Genomic DNA, 13,275 nt, shown 5'->3' with positions numbered 1-13,275 from the left:
ATGACATGGTTGGTTATAACATGGTTGGTTATAAAATGTTTATAACACGGTTGGTTATAACACGGTTTGTTATAACATGGTTGGTTATAACATGGTTGGTTGTAACATGGTTATAACATGGTTGGTTATAACATGGTTATAAATATGGTTGTTTATAGCATGGTAGAATATAGTTGGTTGTAACATGGTTGGTTATAACATGGTTATAACATGGCTGGTTATAACACGGTTGGTTATAACATGGTTAGTTAAAACATGGTTATAACATGGTTGGTTATATCACGGTTGGTTATAACATGGTTGGTTGTAACATGGTTGGTTATAGCATGGTTATAACATGGTAGGTTGTAACATGGTTGGTTATAACGTGGTTGGTTATTGCATGGTTGGTTATAACATGGTTACAACACGGTTGGTTATAACATGGTTATAACACTATTGGTTGTAACATGGTTGGTTATACCACGGTTGGTTATAACATGGTTATAACACGGTTGGTTATAACATGGTTATAAAACGGTTGGTTATAACATGGTTATAACATGGTTGGTTATAACATGGTTGGTTATAACATGGTTGGTTATAACATGGTTATAAGACCGTTGGATATAACATAGTTGGTTATAACCCGGTTGGTTATAACATGGTTATAACATGGTTGGTTATAACATGGTTATAACACGGGGGTTGTAACATGGTTGGTTATAACATGGTTATAACACGGGGGTTGTAACATGGTTGGTTATAACATGGTTATAAGACGATTGGATATAACATGGTTGGTTATAACACGGTTGATTATAACATGGTTATAACATGGTTGGTTATAACACGGTTAGTTGTAACATGTTATAACATGGTTGGTTATAACACGCTTGGTTATAATATGTTTATAACATGGTTGGTTATAACATCGCACTGACAGCAGAGGAACTCTTCCAGATTGCTACAAACATCACACCAGTACCTGATGTGGACCCCGCAAGTGTAAGACGTGGTGATGAGGAAAGTTGTTTTGATTATGTTTGTGCTTATCTACGCTGTAAGACATTGCTTGACTTAGAGGATCAGGGGTTTTCACACCTACTGCTGTTGAAAGATGCTATTATTCATCTCATTGATAGTCATGCCGCTGAAGTATCTCACCCTGTAGTCTCAGAGGAAAATGTTGTTACTCTCACAACACTTAAGCACCCGGAACAGAGTGATGTACTTACCTCAGCTATATTGCCTCTTGAGTCTGTTAATCCACAAATAACAGAGTATGAAATGCTAAAGGCTAACTACGAGGCACTTGGTAAAAAGTTAGCAGATTTACAAGTGACATCTGCAACACAAGACACACCCACCCCCACTATTACACAGTCACTCCAGCCTCGAGCTGAGAGCGTGACAAACAGCCGCTCCACCACAGACATGCGACAATCTAAGCCTGATCACATGGTTTCCCTAAGAGACCTGCCATTTTTGCAACGCAGAGAGTTTAAAGTACATGGTGGTCAGGTTGGGGACATTGCATCTGACATTAGCTACCATGGACTGTGTAAGCAGATTGAGGAGGGGCTCAAGGTGAAGCACACAGAGGGAGAGATCATTCAAGGTGTGCTCCGTATTATCAAGCCTGGACAGTTTAAGGACATGTTGATCAGTAAAGATGACTTGACCCTCATTGAACTCAAAAGCTTACTACGTTCACACCTGAGTGAGAAGAGTGGGAGTGAGTTATTTCAGGAATTGTTGAGCACTAAGCAACATGACCATGAAACTCCACAACAGTTCCTCTACAGGATGATTGGACTGAAGCAGAAAGTCATGTTTGCATCCAGGCAGGATAACATGGACGTTGCGTATGAGACACGTACGATCCAAAATGTATTTCTACGCACCATTAATCAAGGTCTTCTACCAAAATATAGTGACATTCGTAATGAACTCAAGCCACTACTATCAGACTACAGTGTGTCAGATGAAGCCTTGATAAGGCAAGTGAACAAAGTGTCAAGCGAAGAGAGTGAGCGACAGCGAAGACTGGGATATTCCACTCGACAAAAGGTAACACATGCTCATACTGCTCAACTTGAACCTGCTAAAGACACTGAAATGACTGACTGTAAATCTAAGAGTAAGAATAAAGTCATAGAAGAGCTGGCTGCAAAGGTGGAAACCCTGACCAAAGTGGTTGAGTCTCTCACAGCCAGTCAGGCTCGTGAACCCACTTGTCAGTGTGCACACCCAAAGCAGAAGCCCAGACAAACTGCAAAACAGTATGGCTGTCCCAAGTGTATTGAAAGTGGGGCTACTTCATGCACTCATTGTTTTATCTGTGGGGAGACAGGTCACAGGGCAGTGGGATGTCTCAAACGAAGCCAACCCAGAAGCTCTAGTTGGCCTCCTGCTGATACACACACGCCCAGAACCAGTGGACAGCCAGACCCAAAATCACGAGGTATGTGCTCAGAAGAGTTTGCTCATGTCAGAAGTAGTTGGGCGACCCTTCCAACGAAAAATGCAGACACAGGGGCAAGTGAGAGAGTGGCACAGCTTGTTGGAAAAAAATGTAAAATCAAGTGTTACATTCATAGCTTTGCAGTGGACTGTTTATTGGACACAGGTGCACAAGTGAGTCTCATTGATCGCCAGTGGGCAAAAACCTACCTCTCTGACCACAAACTCCGGCCACTGACAGAACTTATTGGAGATAAGGCTCTTAGTGTGCTTGGTGTTAATGGCCAGCCATTACCCTACGACGGCTGGGTGGGCGTGATGGTGAGTCTCCCAGAGAATAGTGACCCAAACTTGACTGTACAAGTCCCCTTTTTAGTAAGCAGTGTGCCCATGGACTGCCCCCTGATTGGTTTCAATGTAATTGAACAGCTGATACTGGGGCCAAATGCTAGTACAAACCTCATACCCACCATTGTGAGCCTCCTGCGCAGCGCGATGAACCTCCAGGATGACACAGCGACGGCACTGGTCAACTTCATCCAGACCAAGCTTACCAGTGATAACGTGGTCAGCCAGAGTGTCCTAAAAGTGGGCCTGTATGATGTAGTAATCCTGGCTGGTCAAGTTAAGTATGTTAAGTGTAAAGTCTCCTCTACAGTTGACATGTCCAACCCCCTCGTGCTCTTTGAACCAACTGAGAGCAACCCACAACTGCAACAGCTTGATATTGGCAACAGCCTCCTCACAGTTTGTGATGCCAGAGTCCCATATGTCAAAGTACCTATTGGCAACCACACTAAGCATGATGTGACCCTCACCGGCAGAGCAGCCCTTGGAACTATTGAACCAATAGCAGGAGTCGTACAAACTGACTTACCAAACCTCAATGAGCCCAAAGTGACTCAAGATGTCGACTCTGATGTATCTCAAATACCCCAGCAGTGCGGTGAAGATCAAGCAACACAGGAATGGGATCCACCTGTTGATGTTAGCCACCTGACTGAAGACCAACAATCTGTGGCCAAGAAAATGTTAAGGGAAGAGTCAGGGGCTTTTGCACGTGATGAGAATGACATGGGGTGCATTCCCAGCTTGGAAATGACAATAACACTCAAAGACACAACCCCAATTCAGAAATCGTACACCTCAATTCCAAAACCCCTCTATAAGGAGGTTAAAGAGTATATTGAGGACCTTTTGGCAAGAGGATGGATTGTAAAGTCTAGATCCCCTTACTCTGCGCCAATAGTTTGCGTGCGGAAAAAGGATGGCTCCCTAAGGCTCTGTATCGACTACCGTCTCCTGAACCAGCGCACAGTACCTGATCGCCACCCATTACCAAGAATCCAGGACCTCATTGACACCTTGGGAGGGTACAACTGGTTCTCCATTTTGGACCAGGGAAAAGCCTATCACCAGGGCTTTATAGCAGAAGGATCCCGCCATCTGACTGCATTCATCACCCCCTGGGGCCTTTATGAATGGGTGCGAATTCCCTTCGGTCTTACCAACGCACCTGCTGCATTCCAACGCAGTATGGAAGAAATGCTGGCTCCCCTTCGGGATGAGTGCTGCATTCCATACTTGGATGACATCTTGTGCTACGCCAAGACTTTTGAGGAACATGTGGAAGGGCTGAGGAAAGTCTTGAGAGCCCTGCAGAACTACGGAGTCAAACTCCGGCCGACAAAATGTGACCTATTTAAAAGAGAAGTGAGGTATGTTGGGCGCTTAGTGTCAGCTGAAGGAGTACGCATTGACCCAAAAGATCTCGAGGCAGTGTACGCCCTGAAAAAGGAGACACCTGCCACAGTGGGAGATGTGAGGAGGATTGCTGGGTTCCTGAGTTACTATCGCTCATATATCCAGGATTTCTCGAGAATAGCAAAACCCATCTATGAGCTTTTGCAACCCAAGAAAACCAAAGAGGAGCATCTTCTGGGGAAGGTTACAGGACAGAAGGGGAAAGGCGCACAGTTACCATCCAAAACACCAGTTGAGTGGGCAGAGAAGCACCAGGGTGCCCTGTGTAAGTTGATTGATATGTTGGTAAACCCCCCTGTACTTGCCTACCCGGATTTTGAGCTTCCCTTCGTCCTTCATACAGACACATCTGATAAAGGACTTGGGGCCGTTCTCTACCAACATCAGAGTGGGAAGCTAAGAGTGATTGGATACGGCTCCCGAACACTGACACCGGCTGAAAAGAATTACAGACTCCACTCGGGCAAGCTTGAGTTTCTCGCCCTCAAGTGGGCTGTCTGCGAGAAGTTCAGGGATTACTTGTTCTATGCCCCGTATTTTACCATCTACACAGACAACAATCCCTTAACTTATGTCATGAGTACCGCCAAGTTGAATGCGGTTGGGTTCAGATGGGTGGGAGAGCTATCAGATTTCAGGTTTGATATAAGGTACAGACCTGGCAAAGTAAATGTTGACGCAGACACCCTGTCGAGGAGTCCCCTTGACATTGACAGATACGTCACTGAATGTACAAAAGAGCTCTCCAAAGAAGCTGTTGCCGCTACTTGGGAGGGATGTGGAGCAGGCAAGCATGGAGATGTCGCATGGATCGCTGCTCTGGTTTTAGCGCAAGGTGACCAGCTTGAACCAGTAATCCAAGAAATGGTCACGCCCATCAATTTGGATGAACTACAAAGGGCTCAAAGAGCAGATCCTGCGATAGGTGAGATCATGAAAATGAAAGACTCAGATCAAAAGCTGACAGATGACATGAGACGGAATGTGAGAGGTCCGGCAAGGAAAATGATGCATGAGTGGACAAAGCTGAGCTTAGAAGACGGAGTTCTGTATCGTAAGACTGCAGAAAAGCGCCAACTAGTCTTACCAGCTAGCTTCAAATCCCTGGTCCTGAAACATCTGCATGATGACATGGGGCATGTCGGGGTAGAAAGAGTTCTCAGCCTGGCGAGGCAACGGTTCTACTGGCCATACATGAGGCGAGACATCGAAGCCTATGTCACCCGGCAGTGTCCGTGCATCAAACAGAAGAAACCGGTGACACATGTCCGAGCTCCCATGTCCAGCATTACCACAAGCTCACCAATGGAATTGGTTTCAGTTGATTACCTCCACTTAGAGCCAAGCAGGGGCGGATATCAGTATATCCTAGTTGTGGTAGACCACTTTACTAGGTATGCCCAGGCCTATCCAACCCGCAACAAGAGTGGCAAAACTGCAGCTGAAAGGATTTTCAGTGATTATATCCCCAGGTTTGGCTACCCTTTAAGGCTGCACCATGATCAGGGGCGGGAGTTCGAGAACGAGCTTTTCCGGACTCTACAACAGTTGAGCAATGTGGGGCACTCTCGAACAACTCCGTACCACCCTCAGGGCAACCCAGCTGAACGCTTTAATCGTACCATCTTGCAGATGCTGAGGACCCTGAGTGAAGAAAAAAAAGAAAGATGGAGAGAATATCTCCCACAGATGGTTCATGCGTACAATTGCACTCGCCATGAAGCAACGGGTTACTCGCCATTCTTTCTGCTTTTTGGTCGACATCCACGAATGCCAGTAGACCTCCTGTTCAAGTTGGTTACTGATGGAGAGCCACAAACTGCAAGAGGTTATGCTGAGAAATGGAAAGAACGAATGACTGAGGCTTACAGGATTGCATCTGGAAACAGCCAAAAGTCAAGTGATCGTGGAAAGAAACACTATGACCGGCATTTGAAAGGAGTGGTACTCCAACCTGGAGACAGAGTACTAGTGCGTAACCTGACTGAGAGGGGTGGTCCTGGCAAATTAAGGTCCTACTGGGAGAACACCATTTATGTGGTGAAGGAACAGATCAATGACAGCCCACTGTACAGAGTGACCTCAGAGGCAAAGGGGAAGAAAGTGTGTGTTCTGCATCGCAATCTATTGCATCTTGTCAATGAGCTTCCTGTGGACTTGCCTGCTGTAAATAAGGGGGATGGGCCATCCGCTGTCAAGAAAAAGAAACCAAAACCAGCTCAAGGAGAGACAGAGTTTCAACCCCACTTTGACACAAGCTCCGATGAGGATGAGAGTTCAATGTATTATGAGTTGAGGTATGATTTGAGGAGTGGAAACAAAGAGGATGCTCTACATACCTGTAACCATACCGTTGGACCCTCAAGAGGAACAGCTGAGTTCAGCAGAGTGGTCAACTGTGGAGCACCTCAACCAACAGAAGCAACAGATGAATTGAGGGAACAAGGAGTGGAACAAGATGGTGGACACCAAAGCACTGAACTTGACAACGACATGGGAGAGGAGGAACATGAGAGGGTACGGGAATCAGGAGTCACTGAAGTGCCTTTCACAGTCGACGACGGAGAAGTTGGACTGCCGCTTTCAGAAAGGGCACAGTATACACCTAACGGGACCCCGCCAACTAATGAATCAGTTCTAAGAAGGTCTACTAGAGAACGACGGCCTGTTACACGTTTCACATATGACACCCTTGGCCAGCCCTCTCTCCGGGTGCATCCATCAGTCAGTTATGCTGAAGTGCACGAGTCACCAAACACAACACACTACACCATGCCACCATATCCCCTGTTACCTTACTTCCCCCTAGTGCCATATCGCATTCCAACATCTCACTGTGCACACCCAGGCACCTTCCCTCTGTATTATAACTGTCCAATCTATACATGTTAGTAGTATACAAGGAATGTGGGTATGTGGGAAGGGGATGTGATTTGAGCTGTTTGAATAATGAGTATAATGAGTTTTAAAGGGTAAGAGGTTAAATGTCAGGAGCCATTTTCTTTTTGTTGGGGAGTGTGTGACGCCCACAAGTGTAGGGTCACAATTGTAATTTTGTTGTGAATTGTTTTTGATGTAAAAGACCTGATTTTATGGTGGTATTGCACTTTTCATTTAGCGTTATGGACAATGTAATTGCGTGGCATTGCCACAAGGGGGAGATAGTGGTGAGTGCGATAGGCTGTTGCAACGCGTCTCGGCCTCAGACGAGGAAGAGCCTGCAGACCGAACGCAACTGATGTCTCCTGTCTCTGCTTTTCTGTTAAAAAAACAGGTCAGTAGTTCAAGTTTGCTCACCACAATGTACATATAAAGGCAAGAAACCTTTTTCTGTCTTAGTTTAAAGACCGCAAATGTTGTGAGAGAGTGTGTTTTCACTGATTGAGAGAAAGCTAACTATACCGCCATTTGTAATGGCAGCCGCCATTTCACTCGTAGTCTAAATAGGCAGCTGGTCTTATTATCTGTTTTATTTTGTGACAAATGGAGCTCTTAGACACTTCTTTTATCCTGGCATTATTGGAAGTTACAGTTGATTAGGACCTACCCAGTTCTTATGTGTCAAATGTAAATAGTCTGATGTATACTGTTTGTGGATGATTGTGAACTGTTTGTGAGCAAGGGAAGAATATTTTTGTTTATTGGTTACAAATGTAATATATTGTTTGAATCTGTTAAAGTATAAGAAAAGTATAAAGGTGACATAAGCGGGTTAATTGCAGTGTTCGTGGTGCTGCACAGAAATGTTTTGATGCTGAAATGCAGTAAAATTGGTTACAGATTTATTGTAAATAAGGACGTTCATATACAATGATTATTTTGTAAGTTTATTCTTGTGAGAGTGCAAGGTAACCAAAAGGGTTTGAGCTATGGACCTAATTGAATGTTTGTGTTGTTAAAAGCGAAATGTGTGTGTCTAAATGAAAAGAAAAGGACGTTGTTAAACTCTGTTAATAAATCAGACGAGGAAGAGCCTGCAGACCGAACGCAACTGATGTCTCCTGTCTCTGCTTTTCTGTTAAAAAAACAGTTTAAAAACAGACCCCATCGAAGGCCTGTAACACAACCATGTTTTAACCAACCATGTTATAACCATGTTATAACCAACCGTGTTATAACCAACCATGTTATAACCAACCATGTTATAACCATGTTATAACCAACCGTGTTATAACCAAACCATGTTATAACCAACCATTCTATAACCAACCATGTTTTAACCATGTTATAACCAAACTTGTTATAATTAACCATGTTATAACTATGTTATAACCAACGGTGTTATAACCATGTTATAACCAAGCGTGTTATAACCAAGCGTGTTAAAACCAACGGTGTTATAACCAACCATGTTATAACCCTGTTAAAACCAACCATGTTATAACTGTGTTATGACCAACCATGTTATAACCAACCGTGTTATGACAAAGCGTGTTATGACCAACCATGTTATAACCATGCTATAACCAACTGAGTTATGACCATGTTATAACCAACAATGTTATAACCATGCTTTAACCAACCATGTTATAACCAACCATGTTATAACCAACCATGTTATAACCATGTTATAACCAACCGTGTTATAACCAACCATGTTATAACCATGTTATAACCATGTTATAACCAACCATGTTATAACCAACCATGTTATAACCAACCATGTTATAACCAACCATGTTATAACCAACCATGTTATAACCATGTTATAACCAACCATGTTATAACCAACCATGTTATAACCATGCTATAACCAACCATGTTATGACCAACCATGTTATAACCTTGGTATTACCAACCATTTTAAAACCAACGGTATTATAACAACCATGTTATAACCAACCATGTTATAACTATGTTTTAACCAACGGTGTTATAACCATGCTATAACCAACCATTTTATAACCAAACATGTTATAACCAACCATGTTATAACTATGTTATAACCAACGGTGTTATAACCAACGGTGTTATAACCATGTTATAACCAACCGTGTTATAACCAACCATGTTATAACCATGTTATAACCAACCGTTTTATAACCAACCGTTTTGTAACCAACCATGTTACAATCATGTTATAACCAACCGTGTTATAACCGACTGTTTTATAACCATGTTATAACCAACCGTTATGACCAACCGTGTTATAACCAACAATGTTATAACCAACCGTGTTATAACCAACCATGTTATAACCATGTTATAACCAACCGTTTTATAACCAACCGTTTTGTAACCAACCATGTTACAATCATGTTATAACCAACCTTTCTATAACCAACCATGTTATAACCCACCATGTTATATCCATGTTATAACCAACGGTGTTATAATAACTATGCTATAACCAACCATGGTATAACCAACCATGTTATAACCATGCTATAACCAACCATGTTATAACCAACCATGTTATAACCAACCATATTATAAACATGTTATGAACACCCTTGTTATAACCAACCATGTTAAAACCAAGTTTGTCATAACCAACCACGTTATAACCAACCGTGTTATAACCATGTTATAACCAACCATTTTATAACCATGTTATAACCAACCTTTTCATTACCAACCATGTTATTACCAACCATGTTATAACCAATGGTGTTATAACCATGTTATAACCAACCGTGTTATGACAAAGCGTGTTATGACCAACCATGTTATAACCATGCTATAACCAACTGAGTTATGACCATGTTATAACCAACAATGTTATAACCATGCTTTAACCAACCATGTTATAACCAACCATGTTATAACCAACCGTGTTATAACCAACCGTGTTTTAACCATGTTATAACCATGTTATAACCAACCATGTTATAACCAACCATGTTATGACCAACCATGTTATAACCAACGCTGTTATAACCATGTTATAACCAACCATGTTATAACCAACCATGTTATAACCAACCATGTTATAACCATGTTATAACCAACCATGTTACGACCAACCATGTTATAACCAACCATGTTATAACCATGCTATAACCAACCATGTTATGACCAACCATGTTATAACCTTGGTATTACCAACCATTTTAAAACCAACGGTATTATAACAACCATGTTATAACCAACCATGTTATAACCATGTTATAACCATGCTATAACCAACCATTTGATAACCAAACATGTTATAACCAACCATGTTATAACTATGTTATAACCAACGGTGTTATAACCAATGGTGTTATAAACAACCATATTATAACCGACCATGTTATAACAATGTTATAACCAACGGTGTTATAACCATGTTATAAACCAACCGTGTTATGACCAACGGTGTAATAACCAACGGTGTTATAACCAACCGTGTTATAACCAACCATGTTATAACCATGTTATAACCAACTGTTTTATAACCAACCGTTTTGTAACCAACCATATTACAATAATGTTATAATCAACCGTGTTATAACAAACCATGTTAAAACCAATCATGTTATAACCATGCTATAACCAACCTTTCTATAACCAACCATGTTATAATCCACCATGTTATATCCATGTTATTACCAACGGTGTTATAATAACTATGCTATAACCAACCATGGTATAACTAACCATGTTATAGCCATGCTATAACCAACAATTTTATAACCAACCATGTTATAACCAACCATGTCATAACCATGTTATAACCAACCGTGTTATAACCATGTTTTAACCAACCATGTTATAGCCATGCTATAACCAACCATGTTATAACCAACCATGTTACAACTAACCATGTTATAACCAACCGTGTTATAACCATGTTATTACCAACGGTGTTATAATAACTATGCTATAACCAACCATGGTATAACCAACCATGTTATAGCCATGCTATAACCAACAATTTTATAACCAACCATGTTATAACCAACCATGTCATAACCATGTTATAACCAACCGTGTTATAACCATGTTTTAACCAACCATGTTATAGCCATGCTATAACCAACCATGTTATAACCAACCATGTTACAACTAACCATGTTATAACCAACCGTGTTATAACCATGTTATAACCAACCATTTTATAACCATGTTATAACCAACCATTTTATAACCATGTTATAACCAACCTTTTCATGACCAACCATGTTATTACCAACCATGTTATAACCAATGTTGTTATAACCATGTTATAACCAACCATGTTATAACCATGTTATTACCAACCGTGTTATAACCAACCACGTTATAACCATGTTATAACCATGTTATAACCAACCATGTTATAACCAACCATGTTATGACCAACCATGTTATGACCAACCATGTTATAACCAACGTTGTTATAACCATGTTATAACCAACCATGTTATAACCAACCATGTTATAACCATGTTATAACCAACCATGTTATAACCAACCATGTTATAACCATGTTATAACCAACCATGTTATGACCAACCATGTTATAACCTTGGTATTACCAACCATTTTAAAACCAACGGTATTATAACAACCATGTTATAACCATGCTATAACCAACCATTTGATAACCAAACATGTTATAACCAACCATGTTATAACTATGTTATAACCAACGGTGTTATAACCAATGGTGTTATAAACAACCATATTATAACCGACCATGTTATAACAATGTTATGACCAACGGTGTTATAACCAACCGTGTTATAACCAACTATGTTATAACCATGTTATAACCAACTGTTTTATAACCAACCGTTTTGTAACCAACCATATTACAAATAATGTTATAACCAACCGTGTTATAACAAACCATGTTAAAACCAATCATGTTATAACCATGCTATAACCAACCATGTTTTAACCAACCATGTTTTAACCAACCGTGTTATAACCATGTTATAACCAACCATGTTATGACCAACCATGTTATAACCTTGGTATAACCAACCATTTTAAAACCAACGGTATTATAACAACCATGTTATAACCAACCATGTTATAACTATGTTTTAACCAACGGTGTTATAACCATGCTATAACCAACCATTTTATAACCAAACATGTTATAACCAACCATGTTATAACCATGTTATAACCAACCGTGTTATAACCAACCATGTTATAACCATGTTATAACCAACCGTTTTATAACCAACCGTTTTGTAACCAACCATGTTACAATCATGTTATAACCAACCGTGTTATAACCGACTGTGTTATAACCATGTTATAACCAACCGTTATGACCAACCGTGTTATAACCAACCATGTTATAACCAACCGTGTTATAACCAACCATGTTATAACCATGTTATAACCAACCGTTTTATAACCAACCGTTTTGTAACCAACCATGTTACAATCATGTTATAACCAACCTTTCTATAACCAACCATGTTATAACCCACCATGTTATATCCATGTTATAACCAACCGTGTTATAATAACTATGCTATAACCAACCATGGTATAACCAACCATGTTATAACCATGCTATAACCAACCATGTTATAACCAACCATGTTATAACCAACCATATTATAAACATGTTATGATCACCCTTGTTATAACCAACCATGTTAAAACCAAGTTTGTCATAACCAACCATGTTATAACCAACCATGACATAACCATGTTATAACCAACAGTGTTATAACCATGTTTTAACCAACCATGTTATAGCCATGCTATAACCAACCATGTTATAACCAACCATGTTACAACTAACCATGTTATAACCAACCGTGTTATAACCATGTTATAACCAACCATTTTATAACCATGTTATAACCAACCTTTTCATGACCAACCATGTTATTACCAACCATGTTATAACCAATGGTGTTATAACCATGTTATAACCAACCGTGTTATGACAAAGCGTGTTATGACCAACCATGTTATAACCATGCTATAACCAACTGAGTTATGACCATGTTATAACCAACAATGTTATAACCATGCTTTAACCAACCATGTTATAACCAACCATGTTATAACCAACCATGTTATAACCAACCGTGTTATAACCAACCGTGTTTTAACCATGTTATAACCATGTTATAACCAACCATGTTATAACCAACCATGTTATAAACATGTTATAACCAACCATGTTAT

The sequence above is a fragment of the Astatotilapia calliptera genome, chromosome 7, assembly GCF_900246225.1.
Source record: "Astatotilapia calliptera chromosome 7, fAstCal1.2, whole genome shotgun sequence".
Lineage (NCBI taxonomy): Eukaryota > Metazoa > Chordata > Actinopteri > Cichliformes > Cichlidae > Astatotilapia > Astatotilapia calliptera.
The sequence above is the reverse complement of the archived record's forward strand: the minus strand, read 5'-3'. Positions refer to the sequence as shown.